The 18,784-nt window shown below is 49.2% G+C and overlaps 1 protein-coding gene and 1 pseudogene across 1 annotated transcript in view; both read right to left on the reverse strand.

The window, feature by feature from the left end:
* MYO18B (myosin XVIIIB) overlaps positions 1 to 18,784 on the reverse strand; it is a 235,423-nt gene that overhangs the window by 40,235 nt on the left and 176,404 nt on the right. The gene's annotated exons all lie outside the window — the stretch shown is intronic.
* Positions 14,779 to 15,699, reverse strand: LOC117198108 (transmembrane protein 258-like; annotated as a pseudogene).

The raw sequence follows: 18,784 nt of genomic DNA on the forward strand, positions 1-18,784 counted from the left end.
CTTGATACATAACAAAGGTTCCCATTTCCTTCTTTCAGAGTAAAGACTCCGAAAACATGAAACCTGCAGGGACTGTATAGTGAGGATAGCCTCATTTCTCAGAAAATGAATTCTATGAACCTGATACTTTTCTGTTGAAGCCAGAAGGATTTAATGCAATACCTCCAAGGAGCCTGTATCAGTCAGGAAAATAGAAATCACTCTAGATCATTCAGCCAAAGGAATTTAATATAGGGAATTGGTTTTTCAGGTGATGGAAAAGATGAGAAGCCAGAAGAGATTAACAGCTACAGGAAGGCACTGCCAACCTAGGGCTGGAAGGAAAAGCCAAAAAGTTGGGCCATCCAACGGGCAACAGCAGGGCTGCCCAATGGGAGCTGCAGTCAGGGAGGAGGGTCCCAAATGGGATCCGGAATTACAGAGGCTGGGCTGCAGTCAGGGATGCCCCCCACCCCCGACCCCAAGGCAGTGCGAGAGAGGGAGAAATACACTGGTTCTTGCACTCCTCCTGTCTTTCAACTGTCCCTCACTGCCGTTCACTTCGCTGAACCTACCAGAAGGTAAGCTCTTAAAACTGTTTAGAGCACAGCAGAGAAACGGTGGGAGCCAATCTGAGAGCAAACAGAATTACTGGTACAGAGCACAGAGGCATCTGGGCTATAGCCAGGCTTCGTTATTAAAAACAGATGAGGGTGTTTTCAGTCTGTAAAAATTCATCCAACTGGACACTTCTAAGATTTGCACACTCTTCTAGTTGTATATTTCAAGGAAAACATTACAATAAATCCAGAATTAATGACTGTCAAGTGTTACAACCAAATGCTGGATTACAACCCCCAGTCTGGATTAGTTATTTATTGCTACGTAACGAATTGCCTCAACAGCTAGTCACTTTGAAATGTCAAATGTCCTTCTCGCTCATGGTTTTCTGTGGGTCAGGAATTCAGAGGCGGCTTAGCTGTGTGGTTCTGGCTCATGGGCTATGGTAGGATGAATAAGGCCCCCAAAGATGTCCACGTCCTAATCGCCGGAACATGTGAATATGTTCACTTAGATGGCAAAAGGAATTTTGCAGATGTGACTAAATTAAAAATCTTAAGATGAGCGTTTATCCTGGAGTATGTGGATAAGCTGGGCGGCCCCTAAATGTAATCGTAAGGGTCCTTATAAAAGGGAGGTGAGAGGGTCAGTGGGGAAGAAAACAGTGCTGTGATGATGGAATCATGGATAGGAGTGATGCAGCCAGGACCCAAGAAATGCTGGCTGCCTCTAGAAGCTGGAAGATGCAAGGAATGGATCACCCCCGGGGCCTCCAGAAGGAGCCAGCCATCCTTTCACCTTGATTTTAACCCCTTAAGGCTCATTTTGGACTTCCGACCTTCATAACTATCAGAGCATAAACTGTGTTATTTTAAAGTTACTATGTTTGTGGTAATTTGCTGCAACAGCAATGGGAAACCTGCACAGGATTTGTCACGATGTCACAGTGAAGATGTCAGCCGGGGCTATGGTTGTCTAAAGGCCGCCCTGAAGCTGGAGAGTCGTTTTTAGAAAGCTCACCGACATGGCTATCGGCTGGAGGCCTTAGTTCCCTGCCACGAGGGCCCCCACTGAGCTGCTTGAGTGTCCTCATGACATGGTGGCTGGCTTTACCAGAGCAAGTGATCCAAGGGAGAGCAAGGCAAATGCCAAAGACCTTTTATAACCTAGCCTCCAAATGACATACCATTGCTCCTGACCATCTATTGGTCACACAGACCAACTCCGATACAGTACGGAGGAGGCTACAGAGGGGTGTGAAGGCAGAGATGGGGACCGCTGAGAACCATCTTGGAGGCTGGCCCCCACAGTAACACTGACACTTCTTCACCCACAGGCCCCAGCTCCAGTGACTCCCTCACCCACAAAGGAAAACACTGTAGGAACCCTGAGCTGCTTCTTGTTTCTTGGAGCACATCTGTTTATAGGTTGTACAATGTCCCCCCCAAAGATATGTTGAAATCCTAATCCCCAGCAGTTCAGAATGCAACTGTATTTGGAGTCAGGGTCTTTACAGAGGCAATCAAGTTAAAACAAGGTCATGAGAGAGGGACCTAATCCAACATGACCGGTGCTCTTATGAGAAGAGGGAAATTTGGAAATGACGACAGTCATGCATAGAGGGAAGATGATGAGAAGCCATAGAGGGAGAGCGCCACGTGGAGACAAAAGATGCACGAGTTGCACCTATAATCTAAAGAACGTCAAAGATTGCCGGCAAACCACCAGCAGAGAGGCATGGGACAGTTTCTTCTCTAGCGCCTTCAGGGGAGCGAGGCCCTGTGGACGACATCTTGATTTCAGATTTCTAGTCTCCAGGATGTGAGACAATGCGTTGCTGTTTTACCGAGCTACCCGGTTTGTGGTACTTGGTTACAGCAGCCCGAGCAAACTAATATAACACCGTGTCATCTTTTATTTTTCTTTTATACATCATTACCTTTCTTTTCTGGTTCTAATAGGGTTCATTACACAGAATTTAGAAAATAGAGTTGCCAAAGGAAAAAAAAAACATTAAAAATTGCCCTTCAGTCTGTTACCTCGGGGACAGCCCCTCTTGATGACTATGTTGGTGTGTCTCCATCCTGTGTTCACTTCTTCATGTGTGTATAGACACATCTATTGGACATGCACTGGGGCAAAAGAGTTTTATAGGAAAGGCAGAATGGAGTTAGCCAGGCAGACAAGCAGGGGACCGTGGCGCCCCTGCCCTGCCAGGACTCTCCGGTATCTCCAGGCAGAAGAACGCGTGGGGCTCCAGGCGCCTGCTTGCTATCTTTCATTTCCCTTTTCATTTTTTCAAGCTGATTGTTTTTAAATGCCCCCAGCTACTACCTGAGGGCCTTTATCGCTTTCTGGAAAGTTAATATTTTAGGTAACTTGGGCTGTTCTAGATGATAAAGAGCCGGCCTGCAGAAAGTCTCAGATGTATTTGCTATGCACGTCCACGCATCACGTAAACATCTGTGGACACACATACCATATACCAGGGGCCCAAACTGAGGCTCAGGGCAGGAAGCCACCTGGCCAAGGTTGCTGGGGCCACTGGGTGGCAGAGGCAGAACTGGAGTCTTTCCTACCCAGGTCACCTCTCTGTCAGCAAGTGTGTGCCTCTCTCCTTTCTCTGTTCTCACACTTCGGATGAGCCATTTTTGCCTAAACCCTGGCTCCAGCTACTCAAGTCATAACAGTGCCACGGGCTGGGGCTACAGTTATGAGAAGGGGGCTCTGAACTTGATTCTTGTGGTCCCAAGAATTTCTCCTGATGGGTGGGGAGTGGCAGAAGGCACGGCCTCCTTGGAAGGGCATGAGACCCTCAAACACAGAAGGGGAATGTGGCTGAGGGTCTCTGGAGCCAGCAGGATGGCAGTGAGGAGGGCAGGGTGATCAGGCTTCAAGGCACCAGAGGGCTGTGAGTCTTAGGGTCACAAGGTTTGCAAATAAAACTTTAAAAAAACCTCAGAGCTTGTAGCCCTCCCAGCCCTAGAACCGCCCCAGCCTGTGACTACTGCTGCAGCATCTTCAGAAAGGGACAAAGAACTGTCACCGGAGTGCAACTCTCTCAAGGTTGGCACCTGCAGGGCCCTCACAAAACCTCCAGCTGCAGAAAGACATTCTGACCTGGCGTGAATCCAAACACCCCACTCCCCACTTCCCAGAGCTGCCCACCCAACTGCTTCCTACAAAAAGGAAAAAAGGCATTTCATTTTTTTCTGCTCCAGTGCAAAGATGACATATCTGTGCCACCTGATTTTCCTGACAAATAATTATATCAACGTAATTAAGCCTCAAATGCGGAAATTCTCTGTACCATGTACACCGACACCACACTTCCCTCATCAGAGGGCCGTTGCTCCAGGCAGTAATTATCAAGCCACCTTTGACATGTCTTATTTCAATTTAAATGGGAATGAAGCTCATAGATCTTCCCAGCCCACGATCCCACATGACTGCAGAAATAGAGACACTATTGAAACTTTGAACTTTGAATTACTGAACTTTTGAACCGGACTCTGAAACTTCTCAAGGGGCCTCAGGTTTTGCATCCAAAGAAGTTAAAGTGAGAGAACAACTTATTCCTATGTACCCCTGGTCCCTTCTCTGATCCTCAAGTACAGTATCTCATACCAACACAGGGGGCTTATCTCTTGCCTCTTTCCCCAGCTCTCCATCCCCTGTAAATTTAGTCTTCATCACCAGCTCCTGAGGGTTCTCATCGTCTTGGTCCTCCTCTTCAATCCAGCCCCCTCTCCAATCCACCTTCCATACAGCATCCAAGGGAGAATCTTTTTAATCCAACTGAGTCCTCTCCTGCTTAAGAGACTTCAGTGCCTCTTCACCTCCCCAAGTCCAGACTGTGCAGTTGAGCCTATCAAGGCTTTCACAGTCTTTCTTCCAACTCACCTTCCAAGGTTCCTCTCCTTCCATGGCCAACAGTGCACCCACACATCAGTAATTCCCACAGTGCTCAAACATGCCATGTCCTTTCATGCCTCTGTGCCTTTGGACCTACCATTCCTCCACCTGGAGTGCTCTTCTCTACTCTGACAAGTGAACTCCTATTCATCCCTCAAGACCCATTCCACAGCCACCTCTTCTGGGATGGCCTCTCTGGCTCCCCTGGGTAGAATCAGCCACTTTCATCTCTGTGTTTGGGGACAAGTCACTGAGTTAAGCATACACCTCCATCAGATTGTAATTAATTTCCAATTTCTAACTTCCTGCTATACTAAGCTCCTTATGAGTAGGGCTATACTCAGCCTAATATCCCAAATGCCTAATGCAGTAGCTAGAACTTAGAAGTCACCCCATACATACTCAGCTTTCAATTCTCCCAGCTCTACATTCACGGTGGGGGCCGTAGGCAGCGGGTCTGACCACCACAGGTCTTCAACTCACACAGACATGGGCTTGCAACCCAGCTCCACCACTCGCGGCATGACTATGAGCAAGCCTGTCACCCACCTCCCTGACTCTCAGTCTCCTCACCTGTAAAGTGGGAGTACTGACAGCATCATTGTGCTGTGGGACTAGCTGAGGATTCATGGGTGGAAGGTGCTTGAAATGTCGGATAAAACACAGCAAGTTTTGTGCTCGATAAACATCAGCCCTCTTTCCTGCTCTCAGAACTACTGGGTGACACCTTGTGAAACACAGCAAGTTTGGGGGGTTCTCTTCTCCCCCATTCCATTTCGCCTGGCCCTCCCACATGCCTCATTGAGGCATCTGGTGACCTCAGTCTCACACCCCACTGCCCACACCATTTTAATGCCCCAAACATGGTCCCCCACATCCTTCCAGTCCCCTCTCCACCAGAACACGTTCACATTTTGTCCCACTCCGTCACTGCCAGGTCCCAAGTCATGCAAACATGCCCCCACATCAGATAAAATCCTGACTGCCAATGTGCCGACCCCCCAGGGCAGGGTAGGTCTCATCCCTGCCAGCATCCGTATGTGTCCAGAGCGTCCCAGGAGAGACGTGGCAAGAGACTGCAGACACTGCCCACAGATACAGGAGTCGGAAAACGGCCCCCGAATAAAGTCACCCAGGCCAGCAGGGACCACATCCCAGCAGTTATGCCAGGTAGGCACAGCCAGCGCGAGTCAGCACAGGGGTGAGGTGGAGACCCACACCAGACTCAAGACCTGGCAACGAGCCCCACATCCGCACTGGCTCCCCAGGCACCAACGCGCACACCCTCGAGTCTGTCCCCTCAACTCCATCAATATCAGTTCCCTCCCGATCTTCAACACAGAATACTGAGGCTCGAGTCACATTCAGGTGCTTTGTAAACTGTGACGAGCTGAGCGCACGTGAGACATTATTTATCACACTGCTTCTTCCCTCGTCACATCTCCTTCTTTTTTCAGACACATCTGATGGCCTCATCACAACTAAAGCCCTGGCCGGCGTTCTCAACAAACCAAAGTACCATCACGGATGAACTCGGGTGAGCGGGGAAAGCAATCCCTCCCAGGTAAATCAACCCCCATTAACGGTCTTGTATTATTAGATACGTTCCCCGCAAGAACTGATCAGGGAGAACAAGGACCAGAGAGATATTGGTATTGGCGATCAAGGCCATCCTGGCTTTCCTTGTGCTTGGACCAGAGACAATGCCGTCTCGCTGAGAAACAGGTGAAGGAGCTACTGTCAGAGAAACCGGCGCGTGCGACACAAACAGCAAAAGACGCTGATAAGCAGCGGGTGGCCAGGCGTGATAACGACCAGAGATGAAGACAGTGACCTCTAGACTTGATTGGCTTCCATCTGTAGAGGCAAGAGGATGTTACAGAGACATGAACACCCTGGCCGCGTTTCAGACTTGGGGAAATCTCCACCCACCCATTGGGAAATGGACATTTTTGCTAGTTATGATTCTCACTTATTCATGCCACTTTTGTGGGACGGTTTCAAATGCTAACTCCTCTAATTCATGGGCACTATGTGGCCTCTGGAGAGGGGTTCTGGATGGATTTTGATTTTCTGGACTGAAGAAGGCTGAGCTAAAAGGCAGGGTTTCTCAACTTCAGCATTACTGCCATTGGGGCTGCATGAATCTTTGCTGGCGGGGGGAAGGGAGTGGTCCTGGGTGTTTCAGATGCTTAGCAGCAACCCCGGCCTCTAACCCACTAGGTATCAGCACCACCCCGCCCCTAAGGTGTGCCAACCAAAAATGTCTCCAGATATTGTAAGATATGATTACTTGAGTGGCAAAATGGACCCCAGGTAGGAGCCAAGCTAAAGGCATAATGGTAGGTGGGAGACATTAATTTAGAAGACACAGACTCTGGATCACACCGATATGAATCTGAATCCTGAATGAGCCACTTCCTGCTGTGTGACCTCATCTTACAAAACATAAACCTCCCCTTCGCGTGACTTCAGAGGCTCTGGAATAAGGAGAGGGTATCATGTAGGGCCAGCCACTCCCAGGGAGGTCCGTGTGCCAGCATCGCCAGGACGCTGGTCACAAACGCGGGCTCTCCGGCCCTGTCCCAGCCCTGCGGACTCAGCTTCTGCCTTTGAACATCCCCGGGTGATCTGTATGCACTGATGCTTGAGAAACACCGGCACTGCGATTAAGAGCATAGGTTTTAGTGTCATGAGACTGATTCCATATCCCGGTGCCAATCTTTCTTAGCTATCCAGCCTTGGGCAAGTCACTTCACCTCTATGTAAGCCTCTTTAAAATGTGTAAAACAGAGATAAAAATACCACCTCGCTCCAAGGATTGGAAGTGCCCATTTAATGAGATGGGGCACGAGGTGGGCCACAGCACGGACAGGCAGTACATGTCAGCTCCCGGGCTCCCAGCAGGAAGACTCAGAGATGCTGAAGGAAGCTCCCTCGGTGCACGTTTTTGATCTTCCCTTTGATGGAGTCTAGAATTACAACAGCCACGTGGCTGCTCGTGGTCCATTTAGTCCTTTACGGACCCAGCAGGAAGGAAAAGCAACCCCCAAGCGCTGCGCGCTCTCTCCCCGGCACATCTCAAGGTTACGGCCTGGTGGCACGTGCCTCGGGGAGGGACAGCCTCATCACATCCGCCCCGCAGCTGGGCCCAGGGCTCTCCTGGGTCTGTCCGTCCTGCCCTCGCAGCCGCTCAGGGTCACCTCCTGATTCTCATCCAGAGGCTTGGCTCTGGGGAAGGCAGGCCTGGTTCCAACGGCTTCTCACTGGTTTCTCTCCGTTCAGAGACAGGCTCTCTGGCTTTCTCCCAGCGCCAGGGAGCAAGTCAGCCACAGCCCCTCGAAGCTCTTTCCTCCCCTCATTCCCTCCCTGGAGGCCAGATGCTGTCCTGGGAGAGACATGGTCTGAACTAGGCAAAACCATCCTCAAAACAGCCCCATGTCCGAGTGGGGCCCCAGGAACCTCTAAAGTCGGTCTGTGAGTTTACAACGCAAATCCCAGCACCTGAGGAAATCCTGTCAACTTTTATGTTCCAAACAAGGCGCAAACTCTGGCTCCTGGGATCATATCTGGCCTGTGCCTGTTTTTGTAAATAAAGTTTTATTGGAACACAACTACACTCGTTTGTCTTGTCTACAGCTGCTTTCAGAGTTCAGAGGTTGAGACAGAGGGACTCTGTGGTCCACAAAGCTGAAAGTTTTTACTACCTGGGCCCTGTTCTAAAATCCTGAGGTTCAGACTCCTCTGGTGGCGCAGTGGTTAAGAATCCGCCTGCCAATGCAGAGGACACGGGTTCGAGCACTGGTCCGGGAAGATCCCATGTGCCTTGGAGCAACTACGCCCGTGTGCCACAACTACTGAGCCTGCACTCTAGAGCCTGTGAGCCACAACTACTGAGCCCGTGTGCCACAACTACTGAAGCCCACGCACCACAATTACTGAAGCCTGTGCGGCTAGAGCTCGTGCTCCGCAACAAGAGAAGCCACCGCAGTGAGAAGCCCGCGCACCGCAACAAAGAGTAACCTCGCTCGCCACTGCTAGAGAAAGCCCGCAGGCAACAAGGAAGACCCAACGCAGCCAAAAAACAAAACCAAAAAATAGCAGGTTCTCAGTTTTTTTGCATATGCAAATGTCTCACCGCAGTAGATAGCTGAACCCTTCCTGGGTGTGTGGTTAACTTTTGGGCCCCGCCCTGGAAGGGTTAAGAAGAAAGTGATTCTTCTTAAAGAATCAGAAGAAAGGAAGAAGAAGAAAAAAGGAAGTAGACGGTGTCACTGGGGGAAAAAGACACAGAAGCAAAACCACCAAATCACTGATACAAAGGCAGGGACCCTAAGCTAAACTGGGCAGCAGACGGTGTGATTAGGGTCTGGATGGGAGGAGCCCTGTGTCTCCCTTCTCGGCCTCCTGCTCCTCACCTGAAACAGAGTCAGGGTGAAGCGCCTACATCAGGGCTCTTCCTGTCTGTGTGGGTCACCTGAGGGTCTTGTTAAAATGCAGATCATGGGGCTTCCCTGGTGGCGCAGCGGTTGAGAGTCCGCCTGACGATGCAGGGGACACAGGTTCGTGCCCCGGTCCGGGAAGATCCCACATGCCGCGGAGCGGCTGGGCCCGTGAGCCATGGCCGCTGAGCCTGCGCGTCCGGAGCCTGTGCTCCGCAACGGGAGAGGCCACAACAGTGAGAGGCCCGCGTAACGCAAAAAAAAAAAAAAAAAAAAAAAAAAAATGCAGATCATGACTCAAAGGTGTGGGATGGGGCCTGAGGTCCTACAGCCAAGGCTGCTGGTCTGAGAATGACATTTTGATTTGGAGGTAGGTCACGGGGACTTTGGGAGAAGTAAATGGCAGAACATACAAACCACATTTAGGCCTGGCACAAATGGTAGGCTGTTATAGAAATAATAATCATAACAGCCACAACAATGACAACAGTAATAAGTAAATACAAACTATACATAACCCAACTTAAAATCAACCTTCAGCTGACGTCCATAACAGAAACAATAAACATGTAAATCCACGGAGTCGCAAAGCAGGGCTGTGTTTACCCTTCTCCTACAAAGAGCAACCTCCCCCCACCCCACCCCAGTCAAGTGGGTCTTAACTATTAGCATCATCACGCAAACGTCAGAACTATCCTGAAGACCTTGTCTAAAAATCGCAGTTAAAACACAGAGATAATATTAGCTTTGAAACACAGTGTCCTTGACCTGCAGACACAGTCTTCAATGTTGGCCTCACGTTAAACTACCCTCATTAGCTACTCATTCTAACAAGAGACGTGTGTACACAGAAACTTGATTTGTGTCCTTGTGATGGAGATGGGTGGGCTGAGCCAGGGGCAGCATCCTGGCGTGGGAGGGCCCTGGTAGAAACAGACAACAGAAGGACCATCCTTGGGAAACTCAGAGCCGCTAGAACTTCAAATGAGCTACAGAAATACTGGCATCACCAATCCTGTCCCCATAGAAGGTGCCAACAGGAAGGCTTCAGGCAGCCGTCTTTCATCAGGTTTACTCCCTCGTGATTTTTAGCAGGGGTGAGGAGGTGGGTACTAGGCAGAGTTACACTTCATTGACATTTAATATGTGCAAGACACTCCTCTAATATCCAGGTTACCTTAGAGCCCATTTTACAGATGAGGAAACTGAGACTCAAAGAAAGCAGGTGACTTGCCCTGTACACACAGTCTGGAAGGGCTAGAGCCATGATTTAAATCTAGTTCTGCTATGCATTCCCTACTCCGCTTTTCCTTCCAAAGGAGCTTAGAGCAGCAGCTGGCAAACCACAGCCTAGGGGCCAAATCTGGCCCACTGCCAGTCTGTCTTTGTAAATAAAGGTTTATTGGAACACACATGCTCATTCATTGAGGTACGGTCTCTGGCTGCTTTTGTGCTACAGCAAAGTTGAGTAGTTGCGACAGACACAGTACGGCCTGCAAAGTCTAAACTATATTTACTACCGGTCCTTTACATAAAACATTTGCTGATTCCTGGCATAGCACATTTCATTGCTACTGCGTACAACCTCGTGAGGTTTGGCCACCCTCTCAGAAGAAGTGAAAACCATCTTATTTCCCGAGTTCTTTTCCTTTTGTTTGCTGAGAAGTCATATCAGTCGTCTTTTTTCCCCCACCTGCAATTAGCTCATAAAGGCTAGAGCCTGAAGGATTCCTCCTGGGTGTTTGCTTATAAGCCTCCTTCCAGCAGGACGCTGCATATCTAAACCACTGCCGAACTTTAATAACAGCATCGACTGCATCACCTCCCACCAAAAGCGAACAGGAAGCCTGGCTCGGCTGCCCAGCTGGGTGGATGTCAGTTGCGGACAGCTGCAAATTGCCTGAACAAGGACAGATGTAGCTTGTCTCTGCCTTTCTTCTTCCATGTGAAAACTTTTCGGGGTGAAGATTAGACTGCTCTTAGGGAAATGAATGTGTTGATTCTAATTATGTGAGCCGGCAGGCGGCAGAGGTGACATGCAGCAGGATGGGCGCCAGGTCATCTACCTGGAATGCAGCCAAGGCAAGACTGGACGAAGAACAGAATTCCAGTGAAGCTGGTGCCCAGGACACTGAGCACAAAAGGAGGCACCTATGAACCCATGGGTCACAGGGGTGGGGGGACAGCACGTGGGGGACAGAATTCCCAGAACTGTCCAACTGGAAATGATTTAACCACTGCCTAGGCTTATACCTCTGCTCTAAAGCTCAGAGCTTGCCTGTTCTCGAGGGGGGCTCTTCTGTACTCTCTGCTCTGGGTCTCACTCTCATGGTGATGCTGGTGGTGACGATGATGGTAGTGATGAGAATGAGGATGGTGATGATGGTGATGGTGAGTGATGGTGGTGATGGTGAGTGATGATGGCAATGGTGGTAGTGGTGATGATGGAGGTGACGGTGATGATGACTGCTTGGTCTGAACGTTGGCCCTCCACTCCATTCATATTTTGAAATCCTAACCTCCAAGGGATGGTATTAGTAGGTGGGGCCTCTGGAAGTGACCAGGTCATGAGGATAGTGCCCTCATGAATGGGATTAGAAGGCAGAGACAGTCCTAGACCCTTCCACTATGTGAGGACACAGCAAGAAGGCACCAGCTATGAACCAGGCAGAGAACCCTCGCCAAAATGCGACCATGCTGGTGCCGTGACCTTGGACTTCCCAACCTCCAGAACTGTGAGTGGTAAATTTCTGTTGTTTGTAAGCCACCCGGTCTATGGTGTTTTGTTATGGCAGCCTGAACGAATTAAGGCAGTGGTAACGATGAGGATGTGACAGTGAGTTTGCTTTATGTCCTGTGATAAGCATTTAAATGCATTATTTCATTAAATCCGCCTTGAAATGATGTGATGGAGTTGCAATGACTATCCCTATTTTATAAGAAAACAGAGACACAGAAGGTGAGCATCTTGACCAAAGGCGCACAGTAGGGAAGTGCCGGCACTGAGATTTGCACCTCGTCTCCTGACTCCTAGTCCTCTGCCACTTCTGTCAAGCTCCTACTTCGTTTGGCGTGCATTTTTTATGCCTCCTATGTGCCAAACAATGTTTGAGGGCAAAAGTAAGCAAATTTTTTTTTTCTGATAAACTCCGTTTGCTTAAGCCAGTTCGAGGTTTGTCACTTACAACCAAAGGAGCTGTAATTTAGACCACTTCACTCATCCATTTCTATTTCTACATGCTTGCAATTCCAAATCAGCCAATTCTCTCCCAAAAAACATTTTCTTTACCATTGCTTGGTCTGTCCTCAAGTTCTGAGGTCTCCATCTACATTCTCATTGTTTAAGTTCAGCCACAAAAGACAAACAAAAAAAAAGAAAGAAAAAGGGCACCAGAAAGAGATGAATTGTTTTTCAAACCAAATTATAGTCTGGAAATGAATTTAAAACATTAAGAGTCTGATCTGGGGCTCCCTGGGACCACTATCGCCTGAAGATGTCCAACTGGGACAATGATTGTGCTTTCAGTTGTGAAGATTAACCTTCCCAAGCCTCTCTGACATGCAGTTAAGTGTGGCTTAATCTCATCTAAACAATTCCAATTGGATTTATTTTAATAATTTAGTGTACACCTGCACCGCTCAATGTCTCCTCCCACTTTTTTTTTTTTTTTAAGTAACTTTGGGAGGTTAAGTTACTCTGGTTTCCACAAGTCTAAGGTGACGAAAGTTCAACTGATGAAGTCTCTGGGGACAAGACTGGTATTTGCTCTTCTGTTTGCCACCTCCAGACTCCACCCGCTATTTGTAATTGGTATTAGCAACTTTCAATTCTGATTAATTACTGGAGCGTCTGTTTCCATTTGTGGCGCTTTCACTTGTGGCAGAAACAAAGCCACAAGTCAGGGAGTAATAGACCCAATTATTCCTAGGTAGGCTTCTGTTAATAGATTTTATTATCTAGATATCTCATCTCAGAGGCAGACGCAAAGAAACTCATTTCGTTAGATGATAACACCTCTTGAATTGAGACAAGCACATTCACCACCTGGGATCAGGAGAGCTTGGAAAAATTCCGTTTCAGAAATATGTGTGGGGTTGGCAACACCCGGTTCTAAGTCCCTTTTAGGACCAAGTTTCTTTTGTATGGAAAGCTTTGTGGGGAGACAAGCAGAGGAGCCCACAGTGCCTGGAAGTGGGGATGATACAAAGGTCCACGTTCTCCCCTGCCAGCTGAGAGCACAGGAGGCCGTGACTAGTGGGGAGGGAAGCAGTGGGTGAACCGGGAGTTTATAAACGCGTTGGGCCATTTTGGATCACACTGAGATAACGGGACAGTAATTAGGAGAGCTATCTCCCTGTCAAGAGAGCTATAAAAGGTGTTATTTATACCCTGCTCATGGCCCCAAATGCCCTCCACATGGAATGCCTTTTTAAATACTTCAGTTCTCAGCCAAATTACTTCATCTTTATGCTCTGAAGTTAAAAGACACTGGCGGGAGAAAAACACTGAGAGCTTTTTAAAATGAAACCCTTAATTCTGGGTTTGGTGGACATACCTCCGGGGGGGGGGGCAGGTGGTGGGAGGGGTCTGTGTTCTGACCTAGAGTTTGAAAACATGGGTCTTTGGGCGGCCAAAAAACAAAACAAACCAAAAGCGAAAACAAACACGAAAACTAAACAGAATCTGGCCTTGGGCTTCCTGAAGCCCTTACCAGCTATGGCCAGATTCTTGGAAGACAGGAGAAAGAGAACCAGAGGGGAAGACGCAGCAGCCCGCACGCCTGCAGGGACAGTTATGTGACAGGCAGAGCGAGACGCATGGTGTGGATTACTCGCTTCAGTCTCTCTAAGTAGATCTGATCACACCCATTTCATACATGAGGTGAAAGAACGTCCTCCTCAAGAGGACAGAGTTCTCATAGTGAAGTAATCTGGCTTAAAAAGAGACAGTCAGTGAGCGATGAGATTGGATGTGAGAGCCTTCGGACCCCACGCTTCTGCTGCTTCTACTCCGAACCAGGGCAGGGCGACCCCACCCCAAGGAGACTCCCACAGACTGGCAAGAGCTGAGTGCTGCGTTTTCAGGAATTTTGCGAGCCAGCTGTTACACAAATACGTATTATTAAAAATTGAATGTCAACTTACAATTAAATAAATCACATTAAAGACAAAGGTAACACATACTCAAAACACACTGCTTCCTAATTTTACTAACATTCTGCCCATGCTTTTGAAGTTGGTTTTGTCCATCATGTCTGTCCAGTGGAGATGCCATGTAACAGTACTGCTGGGCGTGGCTTCCCAACATCGTTAGCTGGAAACCAGCCCCGGGGGGAAGATTTACACCACAGAGACTGGAAAACACTACAGACCAACTGGGATTCCACCTAGGCTGGAGAGCCGGCTGTTAACCCTCTGCCAGAACACCGCCGCCCCAAGCTCTTCTCCTGGCGATCTAGCAGAGTCTTCCCAGATCCCAGTTCAAGGTGAACCTCTCCATTGCATCCATGGGAGGCTTTCTCCTCACAGGAAAATTCACCAACACAGAAGGGAGACATCCCCTCATCTCTTTTAGGCCTCACATTGTTTTCATTTTTCCCCCCCAAAAGTGGAAAATATACCCCAGAGTAACACCAAATAAATAATTCATGAACCATATATAATTGATGCTAGGTTTAAAAGAAGTAGAGCCGTGAGTGGTTGTCTATTAACTATTTATGACTGCTCGGGCTGCTGACAAGCCAGGCTTGGAGCGCAGGTCTCACCCATGCTCCCATGTTTTATTTAAACATTATTAAAAGCACACAGCCTGCAGCGAGGCCTTCCGTTCCACTGAGAATTAGACTCTGCTGCGAAGTCACCTCTGGGTCTCGGAAAGGTTAGGACTGGCTTTTGCTGGAACGGCTACTGTCTTTTTCCTTCATGTGGAGGGTGTTAGGCTGCCCCTTCCGCCCACCCTTGAATTTTTCTCTTTTGATGTGACCCCCACTCCAGTTTTTCTGTGACCTGGGGCACATCACATCACCCCTCTGCCCTGAGTCTCAGTTTGACCATCCGTAAAATGGGGAGTATCAAAGGCGTTTACCTTAAGGGTTACTGTGAGGATGAGATCAGAGCAGTGATTATTAATAGGGTGGCTTTGCTCCCCAGGGTATATCTGACAAGGTCTGAAGGTTTTTTTTTTTTTTTTTGGTCACACATCTGCCTTTATTGTGAGCAGCCGATGGGACACTTCCGGCATAGTAAAAAAAAAAAATCAATTTACAAAAGCAGGGATTCAGTGAAGCCGCTTGGTTGGAAGCCTTGGGAGCTCATACGCAGATGCCGACCCAGAGCAGCAGGAAGAGGACTCCAAAGCCCATGAAGAGTGAGGCCACTAAGGCGATGAGGAGCTCTCTGTGGATACCCCGAGTGGGCGTGGTGGAGGTGACCTCCTAAGGGAAGGGCCAGGCGGTGAAGAACAGGCCAATGGCCAACAGCACCATGGTCAGATGCGGACAGACAGCCAGGTTCACTGGGCTGCTGTATCTGCTCATGTCCCCAAGCTCCGTTCCGCCGGGCCCAGGGTAACCCACCACTCCGCCACCGGGGGAGATAGTTTTGATTGTGAAGACTTGGGTGGGGAGCTACTGCATCTGGTGCGTAGAGGCCAGAGATGTTGCTAAATATCCAACACGGCACAGGACAGCCCCACGTCAGACAATCATTCAGCCCAAAGTCAACAATGCCGAGACTGAGAAGCCCACGGCACAGGACAGCCCCACGTCAGACAGTCATTCAGCCCAAAGTCAACAATGCCGAGACTGAGAAGCCCACGGCACAGGACAGCCCCACGTCAGACAGTTATTCAGTCCAAAGGTCAACAATGCCGAGACTGAGAAGCCCTAGATTACAGCATCAAAGGCAGTATTAATTTTTATGACTCATTTTTAAAAAAGGTACTTGAATGAGGAAATACCACGTGTCTAAATCTTCTGAGGGAGAGAAGGGGCTTGAGCTGGTGAGATCTTGGTCCAGATTCTAACTCAGCCCCTTAACTGGGATTGTGACTTTGGAGAAGTTGCTTCAGTTCTCTGATCTCAGTTTCTTTATTGGTGAAACAGGGATAGTTACCTCAGACAGAGAGGCTTAAAGGAGAGATCTCATGTAAAGTCCTTAACCCAACGCCCAGCACACAGTCAGCGGTAAAGCACTAGCTCTCATCAACTCTGCCCCAGCCATCGTGCGTGCGGGACGGGATGCGGCCGCAGAGCTGGCAGACTTGTGACGAAGTCTGAGTGGACCAAGAAAGAGTCATGGGAGGAGTGAAAAGAAAGGGGAAAGAAAACAAGGGAGCATCTATTAAGTGCCTACTGTGTGCTATCATCGGGCACTTTCACCTACACCATCTCATTTACTCCTCACGGCCTCCCAATGAGATCGGTTGTATTTTGCTCCCAATTTACCGATGGGGAAACTGAGGTTCTGCAGTGTTAACTTAGCCGCCCGAGGTCTCATACTTCAAGTCCAATGCTCTTTCCACCAGCCTGCAGTGAGCTGAGGTGTCCTCCCCAAAATCATATCCACTTGGAGCCTCAGAATGTGACCTTTTTGGAAATAGGGTCTTTGCAGATGTAGTTAGTTAAGATGAGGTAATACTGGATTAGGGGAGCTTTAAATCCAAGGCCTGGTGTCCTTATGAGAAGAGAGAACACAGAGACAGGGCAGAGAAGAAGCCCATGTGAAGACGGAGGCAGAGATTAAAGTTATGTGGCCGTAGCCAAGGAACGCCCGGAGTCCCCAGAAGCTGGCAGAAGGAGGAAGGAGTCTCCCTTAGAGCCTTCCGAGGGAGTGGCCCCGCTGACACCCTGACTTCAGACTTCTGGCGCCCAGAACTGTGAGACAACACACCTCTACTGTTTTAAGACAACCAGCTTTCGGCAATCTGTTACAGCAGCCCTGAGAAGCTAATACACACCCTCCTTCTTCCCAAGAGGAGCCAGAACGACTGTGTGAGGAAATGAGAGAGAAAGAGAGAGAGGAACCACATGTCCACACCCAGTCAAGTGAGAACTTGTCCAGCAAGAGAAGCAGCGGGAGAGAGCAGGTGGCGGTGGGGGGAGGGAGGGGTTTTGTAGCTGGCGGCCAGTGGGGGAGCTGCAAGGAGAAAGAAGGAAGAGAAGTAAGAAAGGCGGAGGTGAAGAGTCTGTGTTTACATCCCGATATGTGGGTTTATCTCTGCCTTTCTGGAGATCTGGACATGGCCCACCACACAGCAGGTGTGCCCTAGACGTTTGCTGAATGCAGGTCAGAGACGATGACGAGGCTGAGACGACCACGACCAGACGGCTGCTTGCGCAAAGCTGCTGGCCAACACTGCACCCTCCATGCAATCTTCTCCATGTCTCCCGGTTCTACCAAACCACCTTTGCTCGCACATCCCATCCTGTACCAGAAGTATTTAGAGACACATGCATCTCCTCCTCTGGAACTTGAGGTCTCCAGACACACAGTCCCTGGTCCATTCACGTCTGCATCTCCCATAACATCAGGCACAGGGATGGGTACATGGTAGGACGCAAAGTAAAGTGTGTTGATCTGAAAGTTCCAATTTTTAAGATAATTTCTGAGCTGTTCTCTCAAAAGGTAAAACTTCAAAATGCTGTGGAAACTATTCATTCAGCAATTTCTGAGAATCTACCTGTGCCTAACCCTGAACTGGACACCAAAAGTCAAATAAAACCCACACCCCTCTCTCAGGTGCTCCCTGTCTAGGAAGACAAGAACACAAGCAATGACAATAACCCGTATGAATGGGGTGAGCACAAGGCGATGTGGGAACACAGAGGAGGTACGTGACTTAGTGACAGGTGGGGGTAACAGGGAGGGCTTCCTGGAGGTGAGCGCTGACCTGTTCCAGGCTGAGCAGGCGGGCAGAGGGATGCAGGAGAACAAAGGTGATGAGCCCAGAAATGACCTGGCGCTGGGGCCTGACACCTTTGTGCTTGAGTAGATCACGCGAGGTGACGAGAGGCAGACAAGCAAAGGCAGAGGAGGCTACAGAGGCTAGATTTCTGCGAAGAAGCTGAGGCTCTGCTCTGGAGGCAGTGGAGAGCCATGGAAGATTTCTTAGCAGAAGAGCAACACAGTAAGATGTGTCCCTTCTAGAATGACCTTTGGCAGGAAGGAGCCAGAGTGGAGGAACAGTGGGGAGCCAAGATACAAGGTAACTGTACAGGCCCAGACCAGAGGGGCTACAGATTAAAACAGAGACAGAGGACGCGGGGCTGGGACTGGAAAGGATGGATTTGAAAAATACCTCAGTAGGATAAAATCAGCAGGTGTGGCCATTCATCTGTATGCCTCAGAGACAGATGGGCCACCGTGATTTCTAGCTTGGGTCACTGGGTGCTGAGCTAAGAGTGAGCAGAGGCACCATCTAAGGTTTTCAGGGGAAAGTTAAGACTGCAGAGAGTCAGGCCAAGGTGCTGAAGGGCAACCCGACAGGTGCAGCCGCCAAAGCCAGTGCATCTGGCTGAAAGCCGGCAGAGGGCAGGCCTTCCTGTCACCCTCAACTCTAACTCTCCCAACTGTCCTTGCCCGCCCTTGGTCACCCTGACCTGGGGCTGAGGTGGTTTCCCCTGAGCTCTGTTAACTATTGAAAAACAACAGGATATAAACCCACGGATAAGCTGTCTTGCCACCCCAGTGGAAAAGGGACTTGAATGACTTAGAGCCAGAATATTCTTTTCTCCATAATGGTTCCTGGAGTCGCCAGGAACAGTGCATTTACGAAAATTAATGGCCAAACCTCATTTTTCTGTTTTCTGGAAAGAGAATTTCCATCGGCGGGTAACTGATCCTGATCTGGACGTGCCGGTTCGCCAGCCCGCGGTATAAATCACTCA

This window comes from Orcinus orca, chromosome 15, assembly GCF_937001465.1.
Source record: "Orcinus orca chromosome 15, mOrcOrc1.1, whole genome shotgun sequence".
NCBI classification, from domain to species: domain Eukaryota; kingdom Metazoa; phylum Chordata; class Mammalia; order Artiodactyla; family Delphinidae; genus Orcinus; species Orcinus orca.